Raw genomic sequence first — 13,395 nt, forward strand, 5'->3', positions numbered from 1 at the left:
AGTTCCACAACAACAAAGGCAGCTTAAGGTGCTGAAATTCAAGAAAGCAAGAAGGCCATGACCAAAAGAGTATTTTAAATCTTAACGACCTACTCTTACTGGGAAAGTAAAAAATAGGTTTGCTTCTAAATTAATTGGGGGATCAGGCTGTGCCCCTAAGCGGACACTGACACCTCAATATCAGGGATCAGTGACCAAGAACCATGCCACAGGCTTATGGAGCAGGAAGGTGGAAGCAAGGTGAGGTATTGGGGCTTCCAAGGGTCACCCACCCTTCCCAGGTGGCCTCCCCTGCACTTGGTGTTGTGAGATTGCACTGCAGAGCCCCATCACTTGCACCACCTTCCCTGCAGCCTTGCCCCTTCTCTTCTCCAAGCCCCCACTGGTTTGGGGTTTGGTGTCCTGTAGCACTGCTTGCATGTCTTTCTTTCTGGCCACAGGTTCACTGGTGTCTCCTCAAAACATTTATTGCACTCAACATTTAAAAAGCACAAGTTTAAAAAAAAAAAAAAAAGGGAAAAACCCTAGCTCATTCATATCCCAGCAGCTTGAAAGCCCTGACCTCCTCCTCACCCCTCCCGCTGCCTCCCCCCGCCCCAATTCAAAAAAAATGCATTCGAAGGCAGTAGCATCAGAGGAAGTGTTTACAGAGAGTGCTGCGCCTTGGGTAACGCAAGTGCTGCACTTACAAAATGTCACATGTTGTTCCTCCCCTTTTCCTCTGAATTATTTTCCTCTGTTAACATGCAGGGCTTCGTCTTCTGCTGAAACAGACACTGACCTGAACTGGTGGTGATTCCTGCCAAATATGCAGGCACTGTTTTGCTACATTTTGGAATTCGGCGAAGTCCATGTGTCAGGCATTTGCTTGTGCTCAGGAAACGCCAGTGCTCAGTCCAAAGCCCTCCCCGCCCCCTCCCGCCCCCAGTGCTTGGAATGCACAGAAACTTTTCAGTTTTTAATTAGTTTTAATATGATTAATGTTTTTAGCTGCATATCTTGTTACATCCAGTATGCTTGTTAAAAAAAAAAAAAAAAAAAGGACCGCTTAAATGTACTGGTCTTAGTTATTAAGAAAACAAATGGAGACAGGGAAAAGAAAACCCACCGAGAGAGCAATTATACAGTTAAACAAAAAAGCTGTAGTTGCTCGCAGTGGTAACCGGGTTGCAGATAGACTGTTGTTTGCCTGTGTGCCTGACTGTGCTTGGGGAGGAAAAGAGGCATAGGGAATTGGTAATGCGAAAAAAAGGGGTGCTCCAACTGTACACCCCACCTTTCCCAGTCTTCCAAAGACCAGCTAGAAAGAGGAGATGCTAAATGAAATTATGACTCCTTTCTGTTCAATTTAAAAGCATAAAATAAATGCATAATCCCTTGGTGGGGTGAGGGTTGGGGGGAGGGAAGAGGGAGAAAGGGGGAATGGCTCTTTGGTTTTTATCAAAATAACATTAGTCAGACTTTTACCCAACAGCAGGAGCTGATGGTATCTGGAGTCCATTTTATTCCACCCCAAATATGTAAGAATAGGGGTGACTGGATAAACAGGCCCCAGGGGCTTTTGCCTGCTATTCATGGAGCAAAGCTGCAAATGGAAAAAATATTTTAAAAAGAAAAAATTGGGGTAAAGGAAAGAACAGCAAAGTCCCTTGCTCCCTTATGAGATCTTCCTCTCAAGTTTGGCCTTTAAACCTGTAAAACTTTATGGATGTCTTAAAAGAACACCTCTGAAAGAAAAATGTGAGGGATAAGACCCAGCTACAAAACTGGAACTCTCATCTGTACAATGCAGACAAGCAGTGTGAGGGAATAACTGCAAGGAAAGAAAGTGTTAAGGAGTAGTTTGGATCAGGAGTTTTAGGGAAAACAGGGATATTGGAAAAGGAGGTCCAGGAGGCCTATGGCAGAATACAGAAGTACTAGAAAACAAAAGGAGGAATCAAAAGTAAGAAGTAGCACACTGACTTATTAAATAGGATTCTCTTAAGTGAAGGAGCTTAAATATGCAGTGGGATTAAAAGCAAATATGGGGATTTAAGGATAACTTGCAGAAAATTTGAACTTTCTCTGAAATTTCAGAGTCAAGAATATCAGATTAAAAAAACAAAACAAAACAAAACAAAAACCACTCCACATAAAGCTATTAAAAATGGTCCTTTTTATAAAACTCACACTGAGCACAGCCTCCTTGTGCAGTGCCAGGAGGATGGGGAAACAGGCACAGGCAAGAGTGAGGTGGGCCCACAGGCAGTCAGCTCTGCACTCTCTCGCCCATATCCATGCCAAGTGCCTCAACCAGTTCATTATTCCAGTGGAAAGGGCCATGTTCTCCTGCCACCCAAATTCTCTCCTATTACCTGAAAACATTCCCAGACAGATCCAGATGAAACTAAGTATGTGTCTGTAAAAAGATTTAGTTTCACTGAATCAACATTTTCCAATATTCTTCAGGAAAATCCCAGTCCAGCATAATATTCATGAGAACAATTAATAACTCAGTCAGGTCATCTACACAGCCTAAGCACATGTACACATTTATATGATTCACTTATGATTATATGGACTGACCTCTAATTCTTTCCTTTACCCTTTTTCCTCCAGACACATTTGCACACTGACAAATCATTTTCTTTTTAAATCAATAGGCCAGGAAAAATGTTTCCTTCATCTGCAGAAATTCGTACACTCACCATTCAATAAATTTATCCAGCTGTCCTTGTAGAGTGACATGGCAAAATAGCACATTCAGTAAGAGCCGTGTGACAAACTAACTGTGTAAAAAAATACCTATATCATGGATATCTGACGTCTGCATATTAATCCTGCTCTCTGGGACTTATTTTAATATTTCAGGGTCACAAGGAGTTCCAAAAATCTTTGATTTTATTCCTCCACAAATTACTTCTATGGACAAAGGCAGACAAAGTCTATATCAGAGAAATTTTGTATTAATAAAAATCATAACTTAAAGCCTGAAATTTTTCCAGCCTTGTAAAGCAGAAAAGGTAACTGAAAGGAGAAACTCCTTCTTTCCCAACAGGTCCTAGGGATTGCATCTAGCTCTTAAAACTCCTTGAAATATCAAATTTCAAACTCCCAATACTTTAAAGTTATTTTTTATGGCTGCCTCAAAGGCCTGGGATAGATATACAGGTGGAAAGTACCAGAGTTTACAAGCAGAAAGTAAAAGGTTTTTTTCAATTTTTTTAATATAACTGCTTTGATAATATTTTTTTCTGTTGGCACAATACATGCATCATATTTCATGTACAAAGTGCAATGATACAGGGTACTATTCATAACAGCAAGAGATGACCCACGGTATTTTAATCATTAATAATGTGGCTGTCCCAACTTCACTCCAAAAAAACCACCTATTACTAAATAATGTATTTTCTCCATGTATGTATAATAGAATAAATATACAACTGTACTCTTCACTGTCTAAAACTTAATTTAATTTCCATTTAGCTCCTGCACAAAATGCACCACATTTATTTCTAGCAAGAATATATGCCTTATTATTTCTAATCATAACATAAGCTGAAGCAGTTAATAAGGTATGCAGTAATTTCTATTTCAGAACATTAATGTTCATAGTTACAATACTCACATGTATTGTTATCACATGTTATCGGCATGTGTTTTTTTGAAAGACAAAATAAGAACTAATGTATACGAAGAACTAACGCTGTACACCTCTTGTTTTATGCAGCGCTGAATTTCGGCCATAAATTTTGTGTTCAAGCTACTTTAAAATGTTTAGGAATAAGGACGTATTAGGATTTTGACCAGCTCTTGGCTTTTGTTCTTTCTCCCTTGAAAGAGAGAATAAAATTCTCTATACCTAACCCTTTGGAGTAAGTTGGAGACTTTCAGCCACAGCTAAGCTTCTCTAGCAGAAGCAGGTTTGCTTAACAGTCATGAATATTTCCCGGGTCATTAATGCAGTATATAAGTTTAGAGGGAGGATAGCTCACATTGCTTGTTCCATCAGTATCTCCCTACCTAAGTCAGGTCTGTTCCCTGAGGCATACCATATGGTACAAATAGAGGTCTAGTCAACTCATTCCCATTGCAGGAAAGATGTTTAGGTCTAGATTCTTCCCTCTGTGTTTCTGCACTTCACCTAAGCTTATTTTCACAAGCTGCATAATTATGCAGCTCTTGTATCTGTCCTGTGTAGTCAATGGAGAAAGACAAATTGCTTCAGTGTGCAACCCAGCCCACATCAACCAGACTTACAACCTTTCTAGATTTCTCTGTCTCTCTCCCTTGACTGCAGAGAAAATCTAAAAAAAACTAAGCTCTGATCTTTGGCAACTTAGTTAAGCACCTAAATTTACATAGATCTAATCTTTCCCTCTAAGAAAATTTCATTGTAAAGAAATCTTTGATGAAAAATGGAAATGAACTTTTATGAGAATTTTGTTATAATTTTGTTCCTTTTATCCAGATCTAATTAAAACCAATAACTTCATCTTTAGTCAGAAGCTTTGAGCTGCCAGCAACAAAATGTCACAGGACTTCCTTAAGAACCCACTGCAATAAATCAAGCAGCCTTGCTAAGCTCAGTTTTGAGAACTCAAGGTAGTGCTTGTTGAAGGAACATTTCCGTGGACTACTCAGAAGGTAAAAAGGTGTTTCAAGGTGGGGATTGGAAATTAACAGGCCTATTTGCCTTATCAGCAGGAAAAACACAAATGAGGGGACATGTGCCACAGCAGTTTTCTGACTAGCCAGAACTAGGCAGGGTGTCTATCAAGCACTGTCCACCAAGGACTATAACTTCTCCCTTCATCAAGCACCTTATTTTATGCATATGTTGGAGATGAGGGATTTCTAAAGAGATTCTTAAAATACACCTGTAGAAAGTGCACTGAAGTATAGCAACCAATAATGCCCTTTGGGACCATCCAGGAAGAAAGAAGAAGTACCTCAGGGCAACCATTTTCACATTTGCTTTGTGCTAGCGTGGTTCAGCTGGGTGAACCATGTAAAGCTATGCCTGAAAGAATAGCTGTTGAACAGGCCATTTATCCATACTCTATCAATAACCTCCAGCTCCAAAACTGAAAATGAGACACGCTTGGGCAGCTGGCAAGATTGTCGGAGTTGTGCCATCGATTCTGGAGAAACACGAGCCCCACATCATTGCCTCTACAGCTGACAAAATACCTCTTCCTAGCAGTCCTTCATAGAGCATTATTAACTGCCTAAGTAATGCAGTGAATCAGCAGTGGGTTTCACTAGTCAGAAAAGACAAAGGTCCAAACTGATGGTGCCCTGCAAATGGTCCCAGTAAGCCCAGAAACCTCAGAGACAACTAATGACTAAAAGTGGAGTGATGACACTGGATGTGATTTCTGAGATAGCTGTATGTTAATGCTCTATGCCACTCTGAATGTAGTAATTGAAAATTACTAATTGCAAAGATGAACTGTCAGATATTTTCAAAGGGTTTTTTTATCACAGAAGACCGTGGTTTCTGTAGAAAGACAGCTTTAGACACATGAAAATTTCTTTGCTGAAGGGTACCTCTGATTCAAAAGGGGGGGGACGATTCAAAACAGGGACGGGGGATATTTTAATAAAACCAAAGAATATTTATCATATATGTGAGATTGCAATCGACTAAAATATAACTTTAGAATAATTTCAAGACAGGAAACCTACTGAACTCTCCACATTTTATATTTCTCAAATAAGTGGATATGGTTGGGGGGGCATAATAAAGACATGAAGCATAAACAACAAAGTGAATAAGAAAAATGAGATCTCTCTCTGTCTAAAAATCCAGCAGATCACAATGAATCTTTAAAACAAAGAGTACAAAAAGAGGAAGTTAACTTCAGAACAGTCTCACACTGAATCTAATCACTGTTTCAACTAACTCTTAAGAAGAAAGGGATCATTAATTGCTTTTTACAATTTTTGTGCTAACATTTTTGACCAAAAGCTGAAGTCGAAGCTCAAAATATTTCTGAACAATCTCAAAAAAACCCAAATGTTAAACCTTGCAAGGATCCCTTTCTGTGTTTTATCATTTAAATTAGAAGGCACCTATATGTCCTAGGACTGTGATAAGACAAATCATATATAATTATAGAAGCATGTGAAAATTAGAGTGACCTAGAAGCTTCCTGGCAGTATGTTATTTTTTTCAGACATGTTGACTCATCAAAACTGAAGTCAAGCAACTTCAGTTTAGTTACAAAGAAAAGGAAATGTTGGCAACTCTCCCAACTCAAAAAACCTACAGTAAAAACTGCTTGAAGATCTGATTCCATATTTTTCAACTCAAATCCATATTTTATTGTTACAAAACTTTTTACTAGAGACTAGAGTTTTTAATTAGCATATATAACACAAAGTTGTTAAACTCGAAACTGCGCTATCAGAACTTCCCTGCTATTGATTTTGGCACAAGCTCATTTACATTCAGGTCTGTCTAGTTCAAGCTACTGTATACACATAACTTAAAAAGAGAATGTCAAAAAGAGGTTTGAGCCTTTAGTAGACACAATTTGCAAAAACAAAACATAATGTACACATCTGACCATAGACAATGTGAGAACCTCAATAGAATTTAGAGAAAAGAAAGTGCTTTTCCATGTAGAAAAATTCACCTGAATCTCAAGTCCCACTTTCCAGCTCTGTCCAATGCCTCACTTCCAGGCTCATTCCTGTCTTGCTGCATGCTCACACCTCCCCAAAACATGTATCATGAGGAACAAGTCTGCACACAAGAGCAACTGCTGAGCAACTAGTATCTATGAATGGGAAATGGGTCTATGGGGGCTGTAGTCTATGGCGACATGGAGCCTATGTGTGCCTTACACTAGCCTTAATTATAAAGCTATGTCAAACTCCCTCAGAAATCATGAGTACTGGCTATGAAAATGCATTTTAATACATCAGGCTAGACACTAAGAAAAGCGGATTTAAAAAAACCCTAAACTTGAATTAAGTATGCTTTCAAAAAATTAGTGGTTTACTTCATTTCCTACAATTTCACAACTTTTTAAACAAAGTATGAAGTGTATTCCAAATAAAGTATTTTCCCTTTGGGTCAGAACTGTTGATAAGCAGCACTTTCATCTAAGAGTAAATTGCTGACAGAGTAACACAACTTAGAAACTATCCTTCTTTGCAAGGGCAGTAGAAACTGGCCTTCACCATGAATTGCCACCATCACTAATGAAAGTGGCTAGCTGGATGGCTAACGAGACCTCTCATCAGGGAATGTTAATGGAGAGGAATCAACCTTATATGCAATAAGTGAACAATCAGGTAATGGAGTCAAGGAACCATATAGGCAAGGTGGAAAATAAATGCCAGGGACTTGAGAAATCTAATCAATGCCTGATTAAGCTAATTGAAGCCTGGCCACTGAAAATTAATGATTCAGAAAATTGCTCCCAGAACAGAAAAAAAAGCAAAGATTGCTGGATCTCACATAAGAGACAGAAGGTTCAAATGTGAAAGCAGTTATCAGGAGATTAATACATGGTACCCAGGGTACATAAAAGTTTGTTATCTCACCTTTCACCACATTAGGTATATTGTTTTCCTGCTGCTTCTCCCAGCCCATGCACCCTACAAGGCTCTGAAGTCCATTAGTTTGATTTTTTTTTAACCATATGAATAAAGGGAATGCTAAGGCTGAAAAGAACAGTAGTGTTCTAATTACTCCAGAATGTCTTCCTTTCCAACTTCAGTGAAATCAAAAGGCTTGTGTTCAAATTGAAAAACAGAGTAGTGATGCTAAAAATAACTATGGCATGAAAAGCAAAATACACTTTAGAGCATGCTTAAGTACAGTTGTAATCCTAATCATCAGTGTTTTCAACTAACTAAAGGCTCCTTTAAAAACCCTTATTGAACTGGTGGGCTTTTCTTTTTGTTCCTATCATCTGTGGATGATAGGATCTCATCCTGGATCTCCATGCATCCTGGATCACCACTTTAAATCAACACTGATTTTATCCTACCATTGTGGCAACTTTGCTGCCAGCTTTGTTAGTTCTTCCTGAAGTTTGTTCACATTTCTTCAACCTTAACTACATTATTTTGGAGCATACTTATAATTTAATACCTCACTGGTCTTCCATTTTCCAAATGATTAATAAATAGACCAACTTCCACCCATATGTGGAAACCTGAGATACTCCAAAGGTTATTTTTTTTTCTCCTGAGGAAAATGAACTCCTTTTTTCTCTGCTCTGTACTCTTTTATCCACTCAGGATGTTACTTTATCAGAGTATTACTTTGCTCAGAACATCAAAGATACTAAAGTGTTACTATACCTAACTCAGACATGCCTTGATGCCTAATGGCATACTTGCATGCAATTAATATGCAGCTAAAGAATTCCTAAAGCTGGCTGAATGTGACACCACTAAGCAAGTCAGCAGTGAAACAGAGGAAATGGGTGGAGCTTAGGCATCAATTCAGCTGAAACAGGCATTCTGCCAGGCACTGTAAATCCTATCAGGGGCTTTTTATAAATATAAGTAAAATATTTGCTGTCTTCCAGTATAATTGCTGACTTAAATAAGAGAATGTGTTCCTTAGTTAGCAGCTATTTTACTCTTAAATTCATTAACATGCCTCTTTATACTCTGTCCAGCTTGATGCTCTCCTTAATTCATTACTTTGCTACCTTTGGACTCCTTGGTAATTTAGACTATTACCTTCCCAGCTGGGTAGAAAGAACTTCCAAGTCTCCATTCCACTAAAGATGAAATTCCTTGACTTGCCAGTTGTCAAAAACCCATCTCTTGAAAGGAACCCTTTCCCTCAGGATCTGCCCTGCCTTAATCCATCAGCTACCATTGCTGTCCTGTTTGGTCAATGTTTGTCAAGGAAATAGAACTCATACACAGAAACTCTCTGGGTAATCCTTCTCGCTTGCAGCAAATTCTGCCATATCTCTAACATCTTTTGAACAGAGATTACTGCAGTGACTCCACACTGAAAACAAAATAGGAGAAAGAATGAAATCAGCCTTCCCTCCACAGCGGGCAAAGTACTGTACTCTGCAGAGACAGAGCTCAAAGGTTGTTGGATTAGCTTTGGAAAAGCTCTCCCCTCTGTTTGCATCTGTGTGTTTGCATTCTTCATTTCCTCTAAGTTACTGCCCTGAATCAGAATACTTTCTTAATTACCAGTGCATCAAATTTCTCTTATTTATCTGTCCAACCTTTACTGTTGATTTGGGAGGACACCAGGTCAAAAACCAACTAAACGTATTGTTCCCAAATAACTAAGGAAAGCACTGTATGCTGAGCTGCCACCAACTCCTTTCTCCAGAGTGTGCAATCCTCTTTTCCATTCTGCCAAGTGCTATTGCACAAGAAACTCTTTCCTGAAAATTTTGGTTGTTTCAAGTGGATCAAACAGATCACCTTGTAACATACCTATGAAAAACAAGCAGCTTTACTTCCTAAGTATGGTAGTCTTCCCCAGCTCTTGTAAGACTACTGAATTTAACCATGAAAGGCCCTCTTCCAAATCAAGTTCTACATCAACCAGCTCTTTAAAAAGACAACCATTATTCCACAACACCATCACAAGCTTTATTACCAAAGGACCAAAGGATTCTCACCCTGTTACTACTATATTAAACATTTGTTTTCATAAAATCTTCAGTCTTAAATGTTCCTGGAATATTCTCAGAATCAAGAATCAAGTTCTTAAGTGTTCACAAACAGAAAGTATAAAAGGGCAGCATACATGACTGAATTAAAATTTTCTCTTGAATTCAAATGAGTACATATATTTGGTTGTGTGTGGGGTTTTTTTTTTACCAATTCAGTTAACTCTAGTCAGATTTAACATTGATTTAGCAATCTACAGCAATGTGCACATCATGCAGGTACTTACTGGGTGCAGCATAGTAAGTTGTTTACATGGAATTCTGAAAGAAACTTTAAAAACTGGAAAAGCACATACCATATTAAAAAAAAAGTGGAGATAATTACTTCTGTCCACTACAATCAAAAATCAAACAGTATTAGAATTAGTGAATGCATACACAAATGCTATGTCATATAATAAAAGGAAGATTTTGTTTGATTTCAATTAATTTCTTGTAGTCTTTATCCACAACTACATTCAGTGAAGTGGAAAAGAGTAAATTGCAGCTGGAGATCAGGAGTGGAAAGACAAACCCACTGAAAAACACAAATTTATTATATATCTGCACTTTTAATCCATGCAACAATTGCAAAATGCCACTCAGGAAATGCCATCTCTGAGCTGACTGATAAGATCATTTCCTTCTCTCTTTTTTAGCTCTTGTCATTCCCCCTTGCCATAGCAGTCACAAAAAATAGGCCAAGAGGGGGTGGGGATAAGTAACATTTAATAAATCTACTAAAATAAGGTAAGTGTGTGTATAATATGCTAGAAGAATATGCACTTGACTACATTTTTTACCTGTCTTTGCAGACATGCAAAAACCAATATTCATGTTTATCTGTAAACAAGTGATTAGTTAAAATGAGTTAGCTTTGCGAAGGTAAGCAGCCTACTTGATACATCCAATAAGAGTTTCAGGGATCTACTGGTACCTAGAAAAGAACTGAAATATAAATATTAAATAATTACTAAGACTGAATTTCACCTGAGTCAGTAAATGATAACTTTCCAATCTGAATTCATCTTTTCACAACAAAGGAAAGACTCTGATTTTCTTAACAATTTCATGGTGTATCCCAATGTTACCACAAGCCTTGAGAGATAAGGATTGTCCTCTGTTAAGAAAATCAAGTTATTAAATTGGTCAAAGATGACTCTACCAGAAATGTATTCAAATCTTCTTTATTAATTACCATAGGAATTTAGTTTGAGAGTCACATATAAAATTTTACTCAGCTTTCACAGATAAAATATATTATATACAAAAATTCCTAGGATTTTAATTTAGTAAAACCCCAATAGTACTTTACCGAGCAAGTTATTCCCTGTACAGAGAACTCTGCAGGACTGATTCATTCTTTTACAGTGCATTAGTTTAATCACCTAGGAGATTTCTAACAGATGATGAAATCTAAACAGGAGCAGGGACTTCAGTTATCTCTGGATGAAGATATTTAGTTTCACATTCTATCCTAGCACCAAGCAAAACAAAACAGACTAAATACTCTTCAGTTTCATCCACAAAATTTATTTGACTTTTGTTGCATTTAAAAGGGCAGACCTTGATATTGTATGTTAATGCTGCAGTTAAGTTCAGGTTCTCCTGTTAACAACGCCCTTGAAATTGAAGCTGATATTATTTTTCCTTTTACTATTTTTTGACATTCAGTAATTGCAATAACACAGTAAAATTTGTTTAGAATAGACAAGTGAGTCAAACTAACAATTACAACAAATTATAGAGCAACCTTCTGTTCTACACTATACCTTTCTAAAAACAATTTGTTGTATTACACAGTCTCCCAATTATCAAGCAATAATCCAGGAGACTCTCAAGATATAGTGAGTTAGTGTTAACAGCTGAAACAAAAGTGAACTCCAATGAGCAGTCAAAATCAACAAACAAAAGGATGAAATCCTATTCTCCCTATTCAAAGAATAGTCTTTCCTGGTAAGAAGATACTGGATCAGGCCCAAACTGTATAAAAATAAAAGCAGCCGATAATAAAACAGATATTATAACCCAAGTTACTAAAGAAAAAGTGCATAAAAAAAGAATGAATGTTCAATGACACCTTGTCCATTTCCAATTTTTCAATGTCTCTAGGATATGTAAATGTATTTTGTTCTATAAAATCCCATATTTTAATAAATCATGTCAAGGTTTTTATAAAAAATGACCCTTCTAGGTTAATGTTTTTCATTCCCTTATTTTTTTCATCCTTTGTGTTTCTGCTTTGTAATAGTAGAATTTTTCATAACCAAATTTTAACCATAATTTTCATAACCATAATTTTAAGACCTGTGTGTAGAAATACGTAACTGGGTGATAACATACAGGAACATACCAAGTGGAGCTAACATGCAAACAAATTCAACTTAGAAAGAAGCTTTGCGGCATAAAATTCACAAAGTTCTGGACTCATAGTGGATGTATGTAGCAGCAAATTGTATCTCCTACACCTTCCTTCCTATTCTAGATTATGCTGCTTGAGTTGAAAGAGACACAGTCAAGTGTCCTCCCACCTACATATCAGATGGCTGTGCCATCAAGGGATCATGGTCTTCACTGGAGTGAGGATCTTCCCTGCACACATGGGAGGTGAGGAAAATGCTTTCCCATCTGGCTGCATGAAGTCACTTGCAAAGGAGATCTGAATCCAGAGAAAGAAGGAATTAGGCTAACATAAGGAAGGCAGACACGCATTTTGTTACCTTAATTCCCAGGATCATTATATTTTGGTTTATCATTCTCCACAACTTTGTAAATTTAAAACCAATATTGCTTTTAGTTGCTGACAAGGAAAGCTTTGCCACCAATTCATTATGCAAATCAATGTGTAACTATTAGTTACAAGGTTAGATAAGTTCCTTCCCCTCATAAAATCAAGTGATCTATGCATGCAAAATACAAACAGGTCTGACCTACTCTATCCCCTTGATCTCTGTACATTTAAACAACAGCTGTGCATGGAAAAGTCTGAATTAATGACACAGCAGTAGCAGCTAATATAGCAAAGAATCAATGCAATATTTATTAAGGTGGTCTGTGAGAAAAACAGGAAAGTCATGAACCTGTTTCAATATATACCATTCTCAGAAACATCTTCCAAGGTGACTGAAAAATAAAATGTTTGCTATGGAGGAGGTTCAAAATGGAACCTGCACATAGAAATAAGAATACTGTAAAAGGGAAGGAAGAGCATATACTATCATACATAATGTTAAAGACACACTTCTAGTAAACCTCCATCTGGAGCTCCACGTTTAGGAACTGGATACTGAACTTCAGAAGAATAAATTGCATTTACTTTTAAATATTTTCATAGACAATTTTCACACCTATCCAAGATATTAGACCTGCCAGAAGACCTTGCACACTAATTAAGCATAGCAAAGTGCAAGAGAAATTAAAATTCCCATTTTACAATCAGCAAAATAATGCTCCACAGGTTAGTTAAATCATTACGTCAAGGGTTCCTTGACCTGTGTCACAAAACCATTTATCCAACCATAAATCCAAATAAGTTTTGTATTGTGATTCTTGGTACAAAATGTGACAGGGAAAAAAAGATACAGTACTTCTGTGTACAATTTCCCTTTTAGTTGAAAAAAGTCATATTCAAAGGAAATGAATGCTGGGTTGACCAGAGTTAGGTTCACAAGATACCTTTATGACTCTTCAGGTTTCCAAGCCCAACATTTAAGACATCATTTGAACATTCAACGCTTAGAACATCCCCTTCTTC

The sequence above is a fragment of the Manacus candei genome, unplaced genomic scaffold, assembly GCF_025592945.1.
Source record: "Manacus candei isolate 608988 ecotype Guabito, Panama unplaced genomic scaffold, ASM2559294v1 h1tg000034l, whole genome shotgun sequence".
In the NCBI taxonomy this organism is placed as follows: domain Eukaryota; kingdom Metazoa; phylum Chordata; class Aves; order Passeriformes; family Pipridae; genus Manacus; species Manacus candei.